Genomic DNA, 16343 nt, shown 5'->3' with positions numbered 1-16343 from the left:
ATACCACTCCTCCTATTCATGAAACATTATTCAAATATAATTTTAAACCAAGTGTAAAAAATTAATTTCTTACCTCAAAGGGCAAATCTCAAATCACATAACAATTTAACTTCTACTGTCACTAAAATGCACAACGTATTACAATCATATCTGTTACTGGCAGACAATTGTGAGTTCCTTTTTTTTTTTCAGTATCAACCAATATTGTTTCCAAATTAATACTCAGCAAGGACATATCAAATAGATCAAAAGAGACAGTAAAGTCATCTGTGTGTGTATTCTGTTAAAGATTTATAATTTAATTAAATGCTGCGTTTATCATAAAAGTATCATGGTTTCTACAAAACATATATGAAGCAGCTCAACTGTTTTCAATAATAATGATAATAATAAAAAATGTTCTTGAGTGCCAAATCAGCACATTAGATTTGTGAAGGATCCTGTGACACTGGAGTAATGGCTGCTGGAAATTCAGCTTTGCCAGCACAGGAATAAATTACATTTTATAATACTGAAATAGAAAACAGTTATTTTAAATTGCAATGATATATGACAATGTTGCGTTTTTTATTGCATTGATGCAGTCAATAAATAAAAATAAAAAAAAATGAAAAAGAAAAGAAAAGAAAAAAAACAGTCAAAATATATTCTCTCCCTTTTAAATATCTTGTAAAAGAGATTTCACACTGGGCCCCAAACATCACTTAGTCAGAGGACACCAGGTGCCCCAAACAGATCCAATATAGCATTTATAACAAACATCTCGCAAGCACAAAACTGTCAGGGAAAAGGCACTCTTTGTGATGTCATTCTTTCATGGTGACTGGAAAATAAAATGTGATTGATTCACACAGTGTCACCCAGCAACCTAGGGGTCTCGACACACATCATCACACAGTATCCAATTCTGTTCAGCGCTTAACCAAAGAGAGGACTGTGTAGAGGAGAAGTGCCCTGCAGTACACCGATAAGCACAGCGGATGAACCTCTCTGGGATTAACTTAAATGAGAATGGGATGGAGGTGATTCTGGAAGCCAGGCTTCATGACAAAGTGAAGTGGTACAAACACTTCTCCCACCTGCCATCTCTATATCAGGAGGATGTGTAACACATATCATAATACTCATAATAACGGCAATTTAGAAATCCTGCTTAATGGGCTTTTGCATTATACACTGTTCCTTCCTGCTAACCTGCAAATGAAAGCACTCTGATGAGGAAGCTTTGGCTGTACTATTCAGATGGCATGCTTCAGGGGTGTACTGGCCAGGATTACTGTGCCGGCACACGATAGATCGAGCACAACTGATAAGGACAATGAGAGAGAGAGAGAGAGAGAGAGAGAGAAAGAGAGAGAGAAAGAGAGAGAGAGAGAGAACCATGACACCTGTTGACATTCGATTGCTGCTTATGTGCTCTCTGGCTGGTTTCCCTGCCCTCAGTTTCTAGTCTGCCTCTCGCTGTCCACATCTCACTGATTTACAAAGCATTTCAGGTCATTCCACAGACCGCACCATAATGCACTGTATTATGGTTTTCCACTGCCAGCCAAACACTATATTCCAACAGCTTGATTTAATCAGAAACAGCACAATAGATTTACTAGTCCAATAATTTAGACCATCAATCAGACCACAGAACAACAACCTGCTTTTTATGTATTTTCCCCCATATTTTTCACAGATTCCTATTTTAATTCCCTTAAATTCTCAGCAGATAAATGAGAGGTAAATCAAACAGGCTCATCCTGCAGGCAATGAGAAAGAAAGCAGAAAACCTTGACTAACACCACCGAAAATATCCTTAAAAAGACTATCCCCAAAACATACATATTCTCACCATTTCATAGTATTTTTATAACCAGCCAGTGCTTTTCATTGTTGTTGGTGAATAAATCAGGCTGGCAGTTAAACAGGTTTATCGCGCTGGTATTGAAATAGACATTTTGTGACCTATAAACGTGTACAAATAAGTACATAGCACAGAGAAGAACAGGTAGGACAGATAGCATATTCAAGTGCAGAGCATTCTGGTTCATTTGAAAATAGATTACTTTGAAGTCAAAAAATGGTAATGAAAGGTTAATCTTAACATTCTTGCTGTTTTAAATCCTTTTGCATGGAAAATAAAATGGCTATTATTAGGCTACTGATATGACTGGAGGCTACATCTCATTTGAATTTACATTTAAACATATTTTTAAAAGTACTATTCATTTCTTTATAAACACAACATTTTGATGGTGAAAGAATTACAAATGCAGTGCATTCAAACCCCTAAAGAGTGGGATCTATAATCTAGAACATTAAAAGGATATCTTATTTCCATTGTGCTTTGAAGCAAGGTACTATGCCAGATGGGACTGTCTATATATATAGGAAATGTAGGCCTATGTTAAGTTGCATAGGATAAAACATGCCTAATAAATAATTAGGCATATTAAGTAAGAAAACAAAGGGTACTAAGCTTTATATTTATGTAGTATACAAACAGTTTTGAACTCAAACAAAAGCTTGGAGTGAGCTCAACAGAATTCATGTCAATTGGAAAGGCTCCTAAACAGTAATCACTGTATCACCCAAAGCCCAAGAAGCAAAATGGTGCGTCAGTGCTCCTGGAAATGGGAATTGTCAAAAGCTTTTTTCCACATTTTCTTTTTGTATTGCATTTTCACTAGTGATTGGACCGACTTAAAGTAGCGTGAAAGGGCCGTACAAAATTACAACCGCCCTAAAGGGAATCAATTTTGGTCGACCAAAATATACTCAGAATTCAGGGCATCACTCATAGAACGCTGCTGTAGGTGCTAACAGGCCAGATGATGCTTGGTGCCTGACTAAATCTAATTTATTGGATTTCCCCCTCTTTCTTTCACCCAGAGATGACATTTCTTCTCTATTTCCTAGTAATCACAGTAAGGAGATTGTGGGCTGTTCTGCCTGGCTGCTCAGCCCCTGATCTTCTGGACCTGATGCAAAGTCATTCTGTTTATAATGAGCACAAGCTTCATTTATTTTGGGCTTATTTCTAATGACCGCTGTCTAATGATGTCTTCTTCCTGTTCTTGCCTTTTCTGGAGAAAATTTGCTTATTGCACATCAGGAGAGAAGTCTATTTTTAAAAATCTAAACAAGAACTAATGGAGAATGTGTCTGCTGAATGAATATACAAAAAATGGTTAGTGGCAGATATGCAATTTATCGTAGGTGTTAAGAGGTAAACATTTAGGAGGGACATTTTTGGACTTTACATGATTTTGGTTGGTAGGATCTCAGAGATTTTTGGGAAGCCTGTTGCACAGCTAATGGAATTCAAACAGTTGGAGATTGATTGCAGTGTAAACAATCTGTCTGCTAATCTGTGATCGGTAGGGCTGCGCGCAGCTGGTCTGTCCGGCAGATGTCACCTTGCTGAAATCCCACTGTGATAATTCCTCGGATGAGAACCTTCGTGATTCTTTTATTGCCCAAAGTAATAGCCTAAATGGCCACTGACAGCTGCACATATAGCAACATACCCCTCTGATTAAGGGTTAGAATAATTTACTTCACTTGTAAGTTATGATTTATGTTGTTTCTGCTGTGTTGCCATCTTAATTTAGGTGTTTTTATTTAAGAAATAGCACACTAGCAAGAGTGTTATACTGCTAATTATACTACAACAATTAAATAAACAAGAAGTTAACAATGAGAAAATGACTTTTTAGATACAGTATTTCCACTTACTTCGTCTAGTTTTTCTCCGTGATGGAAAATACTTTCTGGCACATTATAGCTGCCGTTGCATCATCCAGGTGGATGCTGCACATTGGTGGTGGTTAAGAAGATACCCCCCTTCCATGTAAAGCGCTTTGAGTACCCAGAAAAGCGCTATAAAATGTAATGAATTATTATGAGTATTAGTAGTATTATTAAAGCATAATCAATTGTTGTTTTTCCTTTCTGAATAAATTGGTGTTTTCAAATTTCAAAGGGTTTATTATGATATTCCCTGTACAATGAAATTCTTACTTTGCTTTTCCACCCTGAAATGCCGTAAAAAACAAACAAACAAAAAAAAACATATAAATTACAAATATAAATTACAAATATACAAACAGTGCAATATTAATAAAGTGTTTGTGCAAATCTGGGTTTGGGTGCCTGTTTTAACGAATTGGTTAACTAACTGATTCAATGACTCACTCATTAAGCAAGTCACTTTCATTTCTGACTGAATTAGTTTTTGAACTTATTGATTAAAAGAATAAATCAATATCACATCCAAAAAGCCATTAACGTGTTTCATTCCTGAATCAGTGTTGTTAAACTAGCAAATAGGTTGAATGAGACTCAAGGACGTAGTCATAAAGGCAGCCAACTACTGGTATCGACCTTAGTTAGGGGAGCACCATATTTAATTTTTGGCACAAATGAAAATGAGGCTATGAGGTATAGAATTACAGAGCGTTCAATGCTGTTTGACAACATACTGATTGCTCAGCTGACAAAACATCTTTCAGGAAAAAAAAAAAAAAATCAGTAGACAAAAACTCTAAACATGAAAATTGCATAATCTATGAACTTTGTACAGTGCTTGGCATTGTAAATACTGTAAATCTATCCCTCACAGCCTTGTTTTCATCTACGTTAAATTCAATATGGCGTCTAATCTGACTAAGGTCTTTATTGATGTAACCTGCATGGAGAAAGAGTCAATGCCTGTCAGGAACCTGCAAACACAGTGGAACTTCACTCTGCCAATAAAATTCGGGGACCGGAACTAACTGTTGTATAATAAGGTACATGAGGATGCAATCTTCTATTTACATAATTCAAAAGATGCTATACTGTAAAAATTAAATAAATTGCTATGCAGTGTTAAAATAAATAGGCCTCAAGTGTAGATTCATGGGAAGAATGTAATGAAGTTTAATGTTAAATATTATACTACTGAAATGACCTTCAAGGCTAAACACAGTCAAGTATTTGAGTGAGCAGTGCTTACACAAATACACAGAGGCAACCGGTTCTCAGTTCACTAGGTCAACAAATCTGTGAAGCAGCTGAATAGATCTTTCTATTATTACTGTGTTATTTTAAGCACAGGCCTATATCTCACCTTCTGATAGCTTCAAGGGTTATGGAAGATTTTGACTCATGTCATGACAAGACACAGCATACACCAGCTGCTCTGTGTCAGCACCTTCCTGGGCAATGGGTCAGGCCCGCAATCGTGACACGAAGGTGTTTGATTCCACATTATTCTCAGGTTTATATGCAAACAAAGCTGTGGGACTGGACTCAATATGGTAGGTTATGACATGTGAGAGGGCAATATGGTCACCAAAGAACTGGAGTACTCTCATAATTATGCTTTTTCAGTACTTTTTCAGAACTATTCTTTTATTGAAACATAGATTTCTTTCATTATAAGGTTAGCAACAGAGAAAAGAGGCATGAAAAGAGGCATTTATCGCCCTTTGTAATTCAGATTGGGAAATGCTATTGCAGAGCCAGACCTCTATAATACTGAAGTAAGTTTAAAGTGAAGAAAATGATACCTGTTTTGCTATATTAGAGGCCAGAATCTATAAACCACCATTTTTATGGATCACACCCTGTAGGCAGTGCATTCTAGTAATCGAGCACTACCATAATAGGTAATAGGAAAATGTAAGCTAGATAAAGCAGTCTTGGCCCCTATGCACTGCTTAATCAATTCCACACAGAGCAAAGAGTTTGCACAGTCACACACTGTTCTTGTTCTTTCTCCCTTCTGTTCAAAACCTGACCATATGAGAGAGCGGTCTGGGTTAGCACGAACCGACAGACTAAGAGCATATTTATCTGCCAAATCAGCTCCACATAGTTTAACTGGTTGTTCTGCTGCCGTTACAGGGAAAGATGACTGTCTGGGGCAAGACCAGAGCAAAGGAAGCCAAGACGGCTGGTATCTCCCTCCTCCAAACATAAGAGGGAGAGTAAAGGAAGAGCACAGTGGGCAAGAGAAGAAAAACAAGTCACGGCACAAGGAGTATCCCAACATTAAGAGGCCATTGTGGGGTTGGAGTTGCCGCCACCTCACCTGTTGATTTGTTTCAATCCTGGATGACTTTTAAGAGGGAAGAAACAATTCCCAGTTCATCGGTTTTCTCAAACTTTGGGCTATTGTCACTGTGAACTGGGTTATTTTTATATATTATTTTTTTGATCATCTGTCAAACTTTGTCATCAAGGATCAAATTTCAAAGCAGGTCATTAACCAAGAGAAACACGTGAGAACTTTCATCTCCACCTCTCCCTAGTGACTATGATGAGAATAATTTCCTTCAAACAACTGCAATAGCAGCCATCATTATCTTTCCTAACATGACTCACATCAAAAAAGAGGCAAATACAAAAATCAGTTTCTCTCATATTTATGAAAATATTCTTGCTCTATTTGATCATTTTGGCTGTGTTTGACATGAACCTATTCTATTTGATTTACCTTTGATGATTTGATTATCTTCATTGTAGGGTACTACATTGCAGCCATGGCAATGCGGTTTTGGAGCCCTTCCCTTCTGCGCACCCTTTTATTTTTTCAGAGTACTTTATTCTATTCCTCGGGCCAGTCAAATGGATTCTCTCTGATCACTGAGGATTCTGTCTCCTACATCCTATTTCCTTGAGGCCGACAAGACTGGAGGGTTTGCGTTGACCTCAGACTGACCTGAGAGCTGTTCCTCCAAACTACAATGCAAAGGATGCCTGGCTTTGACTTCTAATGAGTTGGACATTTATACTGTCCATTCTGACAAGTCAGAACCCATCCATATGGAAGGCCTGTACACATATAGGATACACACAATGCTATGAGCATTGCAAAATGAAACTCACCAACTTGGCAAATTTAGTTTCCTGACTCCAAAGGAATAGATTATTTATCTTAATGCACAATGGCGCTTATTATTGTTGGACTCTTTGTTTTACCCAAAATATAAACAGGAAAGCACTGCCCAAATTTTGTATGTTGCTTTGGTATGTTGAATCTGTGGAATGCCTGTTTTGTTTTTATACAGAGAGTTTAAATATACTTGGTAACACGTTACAATAAGGTTTAATTCCTTAACGATATTTATAAAACTGCATTCAGTATGCATCAACTATCATAAACTAATAATAAACATTTTAAAGCAGTTAATAATCTAGGTTAATGCTAATTTGATTTCAAAAGTGCTATTGTTCACTTTTAATTCATTTGTGTTCACAACATGGACATGAAATTTTGATTTGAGTTGGAATTATCGTAAAGCTTATGCTTATCGTTATGCTTGTTGTATTCTGAACAACAATATATGACACAAATCTATCAGCTATGCACAATGATATTACAGATATTACAGATATTTCAGCAAATTTACAAGCACTTGTTAAGTTACAGCATATTCCATATATTCACTCTAAAGCCAAGCATCTACGCTTTAAAACGACACCCATTTTGTGTTGGTCGAGCAAGTGTTAGGTAACATGATAACTTAGTAGCGACCCCTGCTACGGATTTAAGAGGCTATGGTTAACGATTAATTGATCGTTAATTTAAACAACAATCGATTATGGGAATTTATGTTAATTGACATCCCTGATTGGAATATTGATATTTTGACAACACTACTTGTAGGTCATTTTCACTAACGATAACTGAGAGACACGTTACAGGATGAACGGAGTGATATATAGCGTTGTCATTATGTTGAAATTAAAATGTTAAAATATGGTACTATGTATAAAAATTAACATTCACCTATTAACAAATGCTGTAAAACATAATGTTCATTGTTATTTCATGATACCTAATGCACTAATGTTCACAAATTATTGTAAAGTGTTACCATATACTTAATGTCCGTGTTGTATTTTATGTTAAATTTATATGGGCAGATTACTTGTAAATATTATAGCTATGTTATTTAATTTTTTGCCTACATCTTTGTTTACAAAAAAAGCTAATGGCAATCACAGATCAGGTGAAGTACACAAATATGTATTATGTGAAATAAATAAATAAATAAATATATATATATATATATATATATATATATATATATATATATATCAAATTTGCACCTATTGCAAAATGAAAACAAAACAAAAATCAATGTGTAAATCAGAGGGAGCCTTCCATGGAGTATGAAAATTCATAGTTCCATGGCTGAATTTTGTACCTCAGGGGAGAATGAGTTGGTTCCAAATGACTAAAACAGTAAGCTTTTCAACTGTGTATAGCAAGTTAATTTATTTCTAATATAAACTTTTAAATGGACATGTTTTTGGAAGAGCATTTAGTGTGCAAATACAAACAACCAGAGGGAGTTCAAATGCAATGCAGGAATGCAAAAACAATGTTATTTTTTAAGCTGTTTGGTTCAGACCTCCACAGATAATTCTACAGTATATTTTCTCTATGTGTCTTTGTTTTGGTATTGTGATGTGGTGATGCTGTTTTTTCTTATTTGTCACTGTTTAGTCTGTGCAATTGCAGAGCTTCTCTTTACAAGACCCAATGATGCTTGCTGAGCAATGTACCTTACATGCACTCAATAAATATGTTCAGTAAACAGCAGCAGTACTTGAAACTTTACCTCATTTTTTGGGAACTATTACTCATTTCATATTAGCATAATTAAAAAGAGCTGTTTAATTAAGGCAGTAATTATATAGGTCTTTGCACAAAATGAAGTATAATTCAGTAATGCTGGATCAGTAGTTTGCTATCATTCTTGTTTTATCAGATCAGAGAATTCAGAGAATATCGTGCCTTGAAATGGCAGAACTGAATTAAAAGCTTTTATCTGGAAATGTTATTGTTGCAATGAACTGCCATTCAGATTTCACAGGAGACAGATGTTTCAGCAGATGTTGTCACGAGAAGCTTGGAGAGCCTGCCAATGGACAGCACAATGGAAATATCGCTGTTTTATCCACTGATGTGATTTACGGTAATATAAGCAATACTGTAATTAACTATTGTGTCAATCTGAAGAACCGTGCCAACTTCGTATTAAAGCCTCATTTTTGCAGATGATTCAAATTGAAAACATGTATGGCTAAGAATCATGTTAAAAAAGAACCTAATTAGTGGTTTATTACATTTTTTTATGTATTCAGATTGCCAGACCTTTTAAAATTCATTCTAGACTAACTTTAGTTAATCTATTTAAAGTGTTTATAACAAACAATATCGTAAGATCAATATAGAGTAAATTCTACAGTAATTAAATACTTAATTCTAGTGAAGATTGAATGTAACATTATATCTAACAATGAATCATGCAAACACAATGAATCTTTATAATGGGTCTGGTAGTAGTCCAATAACATGTAATTACTGTATATCATACTGTGTGAATTTTTGAAGAAATACCCGTTAGATGTTTCCAGGTAAGGTTATAAACTATTTTGATTTTAAATGTATTAATCAGCCAACACTGACAGTGGTATGGATTTAGTAATTTGATGTTCTTCGAAGCAAAAGCCTTGTGGTTAGTAGTCTAATCTCTGTGGAACCTGTGTGGAAGCTTTACATTTCAAATTTCAAGCTATCTTTTTCCAATTAAGATACCTGTGAAATGCACAAAAATGGTTTGGAGCATCACTTATGGCCAGCCACCCAAAGAATTGCAGTAGGTGCAGAGTGACTAAATAAGAAAAAAATAAAGAGAGAAGCAAGAAGCCTGCATACAAATAAGTTAGAATTTTTCATTTTTCTGTAAATGCATTGAATAGGCATCTACATATATCTATGTTACCAGAGTATGCATGTAGTAATTGACACTATTTGTTTGCTTGAGACCCCTTTTTCTTTCTGTTACATGAAGATGTAGTAGTATTCAGTTTTCTTGAAATGTTTATTGACACTTACACTGTCACCAACATACATGGTATGTATATGCATATTTATGACATATTTACTGTATTTACTGTTTGATTATTGTTGAATAGTTACATTTAGTTGTAAAGGTAATTTAGTTATTACTTTTAAGTGTTGCTTATAGAAGCACTTTTTATTATGTATTATGACATAAAGGGTTATACTTTATTTCAATGGTCCAATTTACACTTTCTAATAACTAACTTGTCAACTACGTCAACTAACTCTCAGTAGAGTATTAGTGGACAGTACACTGTAAATAGACTGTTGGGTTATGGTGTTAGGGTTCGGGTAAGTAGAATAAGTTGACATGTAGTTGCAAAGTTAGTTGGGGAGCATCAAAATAAACTGTTAGCAGATATTAGCAGACAGTCTATACTCTAATGAGAGTTAGTTAATATGTTACTTATAGTTAGTTGAGTGTCTAAAGTGGACCATCAAAAAATCCAATGCTCTGACTTTTCAGAACTCATCTTAGTTATAATTTGTTAAATCTAAAATGGTTTACTGACATAGCCTTAATAGATTATTATGAGCATTGATTGGGGACAGTTGCTTCTCTCTTGAATACTAATTACATTTTGCATGAATAAAAAATACCTTTAAAAAAAAAAAAGTGTGACAATGATCAGGTTATGAGGTCTGTAGTACAATATTTGACCATTTTCAATTCAAAACTGCAATGTTCACAACATTTGTTTCCATTTTGTTTGTGATTTCACTATGAATAGCGAGCTGCAGAAAAGCAAATGGAGCACCTGAGCTGTGTGCAAATGAAAAATGGCCACTTATGACAACCACAACAATCATTCAGTAAAAAATATATATATTTAGCCATATGTGCTTGTGCAGTTCCCAATGTGAATGGTGCATATTGAACATGAGATCTACCTCTGCCTCTATATCTGTGTTCTGAGCTTGCTAACAACACAATGTGCTGTAGTGAAACAAAGTGATTTACCAGGTGCACATTCCTAATCTGTCTGTTGTCAGATCACTTAGCAGGGACCAGACATTTTAGCCCCCTCCAAGGACGTGTGGTAAATGTGCTCATTATTATAAGTTATTATATAGTTTCAATAGGAATAAAAATGAGGGAAATTAATCTGTCTGGCTAACACACTTTAACACAGCATGCCTCCTAACTCAAATTTATTATTCTTGTGTTCAGTTTCACAGTGGCAGATCTCAGAAATCTGAATGAAACTAAAGTAGGATGTCCCCAAAGTAAAATGCACACAAGTAAAGAGTCCCTTAAAAACATAAAATATGAGACAACACAAATTGAAGCACATTTCAAACCATGTGCAATGAATACCAAGCCATGTCAATATTTACAGTTAATTTTTTTTTAAAGGCAAGGGGCCCAGAGTAAAATACAGTCAAAAGTCCCAGAATTCCTAGCTACGACCCTGTAGTGGAATGTTTTGCTTGAAAATTGTCCCTAGTTTGATGTTTTGTTATATAACGCAATGACATTAATACATTTTAATTGTGGTCTACGCATCCAAATACATTTTTGACTAGCTGTTTAAATACAATAACTGCCTCAGAAGTCAATTATGTCCATTCTATGTCATATTCTTTTTTTCTGAATAAAAAAGAATTGACATTAATAATCTGTCTTTCTCAATCCACTTACTTACACAGTTACTTTTTTATACTATAATTATTATTCAATTTGTATTTAATTATGGGGAACACTTTCTCTTTAAATTCTAAAAGAATAAAACATTTTGGTAACATTTTATTTTAATAGTACACTTTACATTAAACTTGCAACTACTAGTCATTATTAGAATGGTAGTATTAGTAGACGTTCTGCTTAATATCTGCTAACAGATGTTCTACTGACTATAAGTAACTTTACAAGTATATTTTCATTTGCATTTACACTTAATGTAGAAGACACTTTTAGCCAAAGTGACTCACAACTGAGCAATACAACGTGCGATTATTTTTAAAGAGGCAATAAACAAGAGAAGTGCTATTAATACAAAGTTTCAGCCATTGTTGATGGTATAAACTAGGATAGGGGGGATTAAGGAATAACATATGTGAATTTTATTTTATTTTATTTTTATTTATTTTACTTTTATTCAGCAGGCTGCAATTAAGTGCTCACAGAAGAGATGAGTTTTCAGATTTTTTATTGAAAATTGTCAGTGTCTGGAAAGGGTTGGGAAGACCATTCCACCAGCATGGAACAGTGAACGAAAACATTCTTGAAAGTGACTTAGTGCCTCTCTGTGATGGTACCATGAGGTGCTGCTCACTTACAGGCTGGTAGCTCATTTAGGGCACATAGAATTGTAAGAAAGAGTGGAGGTATGAAGGTGTGGAGCCTGAGGCCATCCTGCAGGAAAGCAATAATGTCTTGAACTTGTACAATGAATTCTGGATCATTTGTAAGGGTTTGACTGAACATGTTGGAAGTCCATCCAGAAGAGCATTGCAGTAGTCCAGCCTAGAAATTACAAGAGCCTGGACAAGAAGTTGTGTTGCATATTCAGTTAGGAAGGGCCCGATATTCCTGATTTTGTACAGTGCAAACCTGTATGATAGTGCTTTAGTAGCAATGTGGTCTTTGAAGGTCAGCTCGTCATCAAAGATTACGTGATGGGAATATTGATGATGATGAAAGATTGTGCTGATGGGGCAGTCTGAGATCCGTGCAGCCTCCGTAGGATCATCTGGTTGGGATGAAAAGTAGAGCTGTGTATCATCAACATAGCAATGGTAGGAGAAACCATGTGCCTATATAATGGGTCCCAGTGACGTAGTGTATATGGAGAAAATGAGTACTGATGATCAAATCAGCTCTTGCAATCCGCAGAACTTCCATAACCGACAGCAAGTGTTCGGTTGAGTGGCTGCTTTTAAAACCTGATTTGTTATCGTCCAGCTGGTTGCTCTGAGAAAGGAAAGATGATACCTGGTTTAAAACAACTTGTTCAAGTGTTTTCACTATTAATGGCAGGAGAGAGACAGGTCGGTAAATTTCTACAAGTGAAGCATTTAAGGTAGGTTTTTTTAAGCAGTGGTGTTACCCGAGCCTCCTTGAATGCAATATAAGCATGTTACTATTGAATGCAACAATAAGTACATCAACTTATTCTACTAACCTGAACTCTAACCCCTGGCCTGGATCTATACGGGCAATCTGGGCACGTGCCTGCAGGGGCCATTGCGCAGAGAGGGGCCCCACGTGATGGGAGTTTTTTTTTATTTATTTTTTATATAAAAATATAAAGGTGAATGAAAATACCTTATATTTATAAAGGTATATCTCAAGAACCCCTTGCTCAATATTCCCCAATCTCTAATTGTTCGTAGTGCTGGAAGAGGCCTTTCAAACAAGCCCACCCACGAGGTCCAACTCGCCCGAGTCCCCGAGTTAAAGCCGTTCAAAGTCGGGGGTCCCAGCGAACGGCGATCAGGTAGGGGGCGTCCCCGAGGCCTGTCACTCTCACGTTCGAGCAAGGGTGTGACCTCCTCACCCGAAATTTGAGCTCTTTGGCGGCCGCCATTTTGAAGCGCACCCGGTGGTTTTAGGCTAATATCTCAGGGAAAACACCACCAAAAATTCTGAAATTCTGGTGCCTCCTTTGGAGGGTGTGGTTGTCAGGTAGGGGAGAGGGGGCCATGAGCGTCAGTGCCCAGGGGTCCCTGGGGGTACTAATCCAGCCTTGGGTGTCAAACTCAGCTCCTGCAGGGCCAAAGTCCTACAGAATTTAGTTCCCAATCTGCTCTATTACACACATATCTATAGTTTTCGAATAAGCCTGAAGGACTTGATTAGCTGGATCAGGTGTGTTTGATTAAGGCTGAAGCTAAACTCTGCAGGGCTGTGGCTTGTGAGTTTGACACTCACCCTAATGCTGGGCATACACTGTGCGATTTTCGTCCGATTTTGAGCCGAATTTTGACTCGTGAGACTCTTTTTCGGGTCGGGCTGATTTTCAGCTTTGTCATGCTGTGTTCGGCATGCAGTGTTCGTGCAGTGTACAGGTGGAAACGAGGCGATTAACCTCTCCCGACAGGAAATCGGATATGGTCGGATGAATTGCTGGCATGTCAGAAATTTTCGTCACTCCTCGTGACTATATCGCACAGTTGAAGAAGAGCTACAAACCGATTGCCCTAAACTCAATGTTTTTCCCTCACTGCGCCTGCACGAAAACAGAAGTTTAACCATTTCATCTTTAATGCAGCAAGAAGGAAAACGAAAAGAGGGAGATCTTTAAGTTCTGTACTGTAGCTATCAAACTTGCTAAGTTCGTGTTGCAAAATGGATAAACTATATTACCCATGTCTTCTAAGCCACCTGCGATGTTACGCCGTGCCTCTTTTATTAATTTGATAAACAATGTTTAAACAAGCTGTTTTTGAAATAAAGTTGTTTTTAATTTTCATTGATGACTGATTATTGCAGTGTTCGGACATAATTATTATGTTAATAATTATATGTTAATAATTTTAATTATATGTTTATAATTCATTGTAATCTACCAAAATGGGGTTTTTTTTGCAGCATGTCGGTTATGCACTATGAAATTATTGCGTGGCAAATGAATTATAATAGCCTACCAATTTAATAATAAAAGTAGGCATTCCCTAATAATAATAATACAATAATGCTAATAATCATTTAATACATAAATTGGAAATGCTAAATCCTCTTGAAACTGATAGCTGATGCTTGTTTTGACAATATCTCTGGATACATGATATCATGGTCTATTGGCGCAACCCGGCACGGGGGTTTATCGTGCATATTTCACACGTCTAGTGTGAGCAGTCAAGTCACAGTGTGTGAGTAGGTAACCTTGCTGAAATTGCACAGAATTCGCACAGTGTATGTCCGCCTTAACCTAACAGTCAGCTAGTGAGAGTTAATTAACAAGTGATTGCAAAGTTTAGTTAGTAGAATGTCTAAAGTGGACATTCAAAATAAAGTGTTAACAACATTTTTCACACATTTCTTTAGCTCATTGCCTTTGTTTCTTTACATGAATCTTATCTAACAAGAGTCAACTCTTTTTAGGGAGAGACCTCAATCACATTAAACATATCTTAAACTATTAGAGGAGTTACTCATGGCAATTTCAGATGAGCAAAACAACATTGTGTTTATATCAAACTTTTAAGCTTAGCTGTAGCCTTTATACCCCCAAAATAATTAGGAAAAAAATTGCAAGAGAAAAATAATTATTCAAATGAGTTTTTAGAGGGCAGCAGCATAGAAACAAACAAAGCAACAAAAACATGTTGTTTTCCCATTTACATTTATGCATTTAGCAGACACTTTATCCAAAGCAACTTACATTGCAAGGTACACAATTATTGTCTTATCAGTTCTTGCTTTCCCTGGGAATCAAACTCATGACCTTGGCATTGCAAGCACCAACAATCTACTGTTTGAGCAACAGGAAAGCCTTTTCCCATGGGGAACTCAAAACATCATTTTCTATTTATAAAGAACGTAATCACTATACTGTGGCTATAAAATAGCTCTATGGATGTAAATTCACTATGGAATATAAACTGCTTACTTTAATGATGCTTTCAAGTTTGCCACATCGTCTTTTAATCCTCTTAACAGTAAGATAATTCACATGCACATAATTCAGAAAAAAAGCTCATCACATGTCCTTTTGTAATGTATTATAATTTTATTGTGTTTTATTGTATTAGAGGTCTGGTACACTGGGCAGCTTGTGTCTGTATATGTTGGAAAATGCATGTGTGGGGGTGGATTACAAAGTGCCAGCTTCCATCACCATCATGGATAAATAATGAAATTGTAAGAGACTGATTGAATGATTGATGTGCTTGTGTGCAGACAGAATCCCTGAAATGAAATGACCAGATGACCTCAGCTAGTTAATGAATACTGAGCACCGCAACCACAGTCTTCCCTAGGGTCCCACCTTTCCATTGAATTTTGTATGCAGCTTAATTTAAAAAAAAATCCCACTGATGAGCCCCCACTGGGTCACATTGTAAATTTGATGAACATCAGCACTGCCACCGCAATTAATTAATAGATCATATCAGATGTGAAGTTACTAATTTTAATTAGTATTTGTAGTATCTGCTGTATTTGCATGAACTAAGGATGCACTTTGTGCTGGCATCTGCTAAAAACTGTTTACACAATTCAAAGAGAAAGTAGATATAGTAAAGAAAATTTCATAAATAGTCTTAGGGCCCTATTTTAACGATCTGAAACGCAAGTGTCAAAGCGCAAAGCGCAAGTAACTTTGTGGGCGGGTCTCGGCGCTGTTGCTATTATACCGGTGGGATAAATGACTCTTGCGCCAGGCGCAAATCTAAAAGGGGTTGGTCTGAAGTAGCTTCATTATTCATAGGTGTGGTTTGGGCGTAACGTGAAATAAACCAATCAGAGCGACATCTCACATTCCCTTTAAGAGCAGACGCGCTT

General features: G+C 36.3%; 1 protein-coding gene across 1 annotated transcript in view; it reads left to right on the top strand.

The window, feature by feature from the left end:
* The window catches only part of uts2r (urotensin 2 receptor), a 29009-nt gene extending 20997 nt beyond the window's left edge, over positions 1 to 8012 (top strand). The window contains exon 3 of the mRNA XM_084135900.1: positions 5881 to 8012. The gene's annotated coding sequence lies outside the window, so the exon portion shown is untranslated. The remainder of the gene's footprint in view (positions 1 to 5880) is intronic.
* The last annotated feature ends 8331 nt before the right edge of the window (positions 8013 to 16343 follow it).

Source organism: Abramis brama (genome assembly GCF_963993115.1).
Source record: "Abramis brama genome assembly, chromosome: 14".
NCBI lineage: Eukaryota > Metazoa > Chordata > Actinopteri > Cypriniformes > Leuciscidae > Abramis > Abramis brama.
This window is presented reverse-complemented; position numbering and strand designations above follow the sequence as displayed.